The sequence below is a fragment of the Chrysemys picta genome, unplaced genomic scaffold (assembly GCF_011386835.1).
Source record: "Chrysemys picta bellii isolate R12L10 unplaced genomic scaffold, ASM1138683v2 scaf4452, whole genome shotgun sequence".
Taxonomy (NCBI): Eukaryota; Metazoa; Chordata; order Testudines; family Emydidae; genus Chrysemys; species Chrysemys picta.
In genome coordinates this window covers 1-4,000 of record NW_027057152.1, presented here as the reverse complement: position 1 = coordinate 4,000, position 4,000 = coordinate 1, and the positions used below count along the sequence as shown (strand labels likewise).

Genomic DNA, 4,000 nt, shown 5'->3' with positions numbered 1-4,000 from the left:
CTGACTGTCTCCTGTATAACTGTTTAGGTATGTGCATTTCCTGACAAAGCCACTATACACTTGGGTCTCTATCAAGTAATTATTTTTATTGACCCATGCTATCCATTAGATAACACTTTGGCTCAGTCATTTACTGCAGATTCTGGGGTGTCTTGCTTTCAGTGATTATTAATATTTTAATGTTTCCCACATTTCCTCATCTAAAGCTTCGTGAGGATCAGAAAGTGATGCTGGTAGAAACCAAGCAAAACCACATCCTCTTCTATCTGGAGAGTGTGAGTTCTGGAAAATCAATTCTTTGGTTTGGGTTTAGCAGGTTTTAATTTTGCATAGAAGATACATGCATAGCCACTCCACATATGTGTTATCAACTGCATTGATCATGCACCTTTGCCCATTAATCCATCTACCCTGAAACTATTCTAACATTCCAAATCCCTCAGCAGCTTCCAGCAGCCTCCTGTTCTTTTATTCAAAATAAAACACACATAAAATGTTTCCTCCTTTCAGACACTGATCGCTGGGGGCCAGGGAGCAACCTCCCCAGTGTGCACACAGTTCCACTAGGGGGTTTCCTCTAAAGCAGCCGGTGCTGGCCACCAGCACAGACTGGATACTGCACTAGATGGAGCACTAATTTTATCTGGTCTGGAAATGTTGATGCTCCTTCTCCTCCTCACACCTGCCACATAGAGAATTTCCACCTTCCCTCCAATCAAACTGCATCTGCCTCAGGACTGGAGCTAGCAGAACACAGTCCTGCCACAGAAGCAACTTTTCTAGTCAGAAAAAAATGTCACATCTTTAAAGTTGATTCCCTTGAGACCCTGCAGGACTAGCAATGGGAGTGTTTACACCGGTGGAAAGGGGAGATTCCCAGCTTCTCCATGGGATACACACCCTCACTTCTATGCTTGGAGGGACTGCAAGACGTTAGACTTCAATGTCATGACCATTGGGGATTTAGAAGTTGTTTTTGCTTCCTCTGAGCCCTGTTTATTGGGACTCATGATGACTGAGGATCACAGCAATACAAGAAGGAGAAGAAAATTGGAACCAATAACATTTTAAAAAAACTCTCTAAGACTGTTTCTAAAATGACAGATACAGGCAGGTAAATAATGGATGCCAGGGCTGGAGTGCATCATGCACACAGGAGATGTGTGTGTTGGGAACCCACCACAGCTTAGCAGTCCCTGGGGTTGACCCTTTACAGAGGAGTCAGCGTTCTATGAACAAAAACTGATGCCCATCTCTGTCCCTCACATTCCCAGGTCTCACGGAAGACTATCAGTTTCTCCTTCTCTGTTGAACAAGACCTTCCTGTGTCCAACATCAAACCAGCTTCAGTGCTGATCTACGATTACTATGAAACAGGTAGGAGGGCTTTGTTTAGACCACACACCAAGTGGGGGGAAGTGTCACTGCATTTATTAAAGCTGATGGAGGGCCATTACAATTGGGAGGCTGATGAGGGCCTTGGAACTCAATAGGGGTTTGAGCCAAACCTACTCAAGTCAATGGAGAGACACCTGTTTTCTTCAATGAGCTTTGGCTCAGGCCTTATGTGCTGAATGTGGAATAGATGATGGACTAGAACTGGGAAGATTTCAAAGAGATCCATGCTGAGCTTCTATGGATTAGGGATACTCCACAAGGAGGGGAGGTTTGTGTGATGGGCATCAGAGATGGAATGACTTCTTACTGCAATGGGAATGTTCCCAGCTCTTCCAGACGAACATGCTGTTGCAGAATACAAGTCACTCTGCAATGAAGCTGCCCCTGAAAGCATTGAATAGCCTGGAAAGGTAAGTGAAAGCTGGAGACACTGAGCAGATACAAGGAGAAGGTGGTGAGTGGAGAGCAAGAAGAAAGGTGAGGTAAATGGAGAGCTGCACTGAGTAGATGCACAGAGGTGGGGTAAAGAGGTTGATAGAAGTTCCTGTAGGTTAGGGTTATCTAGTCTCCACCAGCCTGATCAAAGAGTAGGGAGACAAGGTTGTTTTCATGTGAGAGCCCAATCCTGCCAGATGCCAAGTTCCCCAAATTGATGGGAGTTGGGGGCACTCAGCAGTTCCCAGGAAGAGCTCTGCCCTCTGCAGCATTGGAGCCCAAGTGCATAAAATCAGACTGATGGAAAATGGCTGAAGAGTATTATATAAGCGCTAGCATCTTCCAAAATGCAGTGCTTTTCTAATCAGCCCTTTAAAGCCTGCCTCTTCCAGGTACCCACCTGGCCATTTCACAGGGAGCTGGGACTCATGGAAATCCCATTTCTAGCCAGCGAATCAGTGAAATGCTTTCTGGAGAGAAAGCTGGCTCATACTGACGTCATTCTTGGGGCTGGAGTATTGGTGGTTCAGTGGGAGACATATCACCTGATATGTGAGGCCCTGGTTCAATTCCTGGAAATGCAGCATTCTTACACCATGTTGGCTGCTACTTGCAGGGCTGGGCTGTTGGAGCTACAGATGTATCCAACAGCTGGATTCCTTGGTCCAGCTTCACAATGCTGCCCTCAATATAGTTGTGCAGCAGAAGTGAGCTGGGCCCCTAACCCAGAGGTCAAGAGATTAAGAACATAAGAATGGCCATACTGGGTCAGACCAGATGTCCATCTAGACCAGTATCCTGTTTTCCAACAGTGGCCAATGCCAGGTGCCCCAGAGGGAATGAAGAGAATAGGTAATCATCAGGTGATCCATCCCCTGTCGCCTATTCCTATCTTCTGGCAAACAGATGTTAGGGACATCATACCCGCCCATCCTGGCTAATAGGCACTGATGGACCTATCCTCCATGAACTTATCTAATTCCTTTTTTGAACCCTGATATAGTCTTGGCCTTCACAACATCCTCTGGCAAGGAGTTCCACAGCTTGACTGTGCGTTGTGTGAAAAAATACTTCCTTTTGTTTGTTTTATAACTACTGCCTATTAATTTCATCTGGTGATCCCTAGTTCTTGTGCTATGAGAAGGAGTAAATAACACTTCCTTATCTACTTTCTCCACAACAGTCATGATTTTATAGACCTCTATCATATTCCCCCCTTAGGTTTTTTTTTTCCAAGCTGAAAAGTCCCAGTCTTATTAATCTCTCCTCATATGGCAGATGCTTCATACCCCTATGAATTTTTGTTGCCCTTTTCTGAACCTTTTCCAATTCCAATATATCTTTTTTGAGATGTGGCAACCACATCTGTACACAGTATTCAAGACTGAATTCATGCTCTCCTAGAATCTATGAATTCTGTGTTTGCCTTGTTCTCACTGATGTTTCTGCTTTGCTTTTTCCTCCAGGACTGTGGTGAACGATGAACAAGTGATCATGTTTCCTATTTTCCTCTATGTTCAGTCACAGAAAGGGCCGTTTCATTGCACTTCACCCTTATAATCACAGGGGTCCATGACAACGTGTGTCATTTTTACCTGAACTTAGGCCTGATGCTTCCTTCCATGAAGCTTTTCTCCAGGTCCATATCCTGAATATGTATTAGTTCTCGTCAGTAAATCTTCTCATTATTGGAGATGCACACCTGGTCTCTGCTTTGCCTCTTCTTTATAATTTGGTACCAGTGAGGACTTTCCCCACAACTCCAATAGGCTGGACGTTTCTGCTGCAATGATCAGAGGTGCCATTGTTAACTGTGGAGAAATTTCTGTAGTCACCAGGTTCAGATTTAATGCCTTATTCAGGCACAGACCCCATCTGAGAGTGATTGATTCAAGCTGTCTGTATGGACCCAGGCACAGATCACTACAAAGTGCCACATTTGGAAGGTTTCCTTTACTGCTACAGGGGCAAGAAACTTTTTTTTTTTTAAATGACAGTTCACATAGTGCAGAAACCGATGGGAAAAACAGAGACACATAGAGCAGAGATCACTGCATCCAAGCTCTATCCAGCGTCCAGGGACCACCTGGAATGGTCACATCAGCAAGAGCCTCTGCTCGGCCTCCACCAAACAGCAAGCAGATTCCATTCCAGCAGCATTTTACTG

General features: G+C 44.9%; 1 long non-coding RNA gene across 1 annotated transcript; it reads left to right on the top strand.

Moving 5' to 3' along the window:
- The first annotated feature begins 202 nt into the window (after positions 1-202).
- Positions 203-3,781, top strand: LOC135980568 (uncharacterized). The gene is made up of 4 exons (XR_010597577.1): positions 203-275; positions 1,275-1,377; positions 1,735-1,808; positions 3,300-3,781. It is a non-coding gene; the product is annotated as an uncharacterized LOC135980568 (long non-coding RNA).
- The last annotated feature ends 219 nt before the right edge of the window (positions 3,782-4,000 follow it).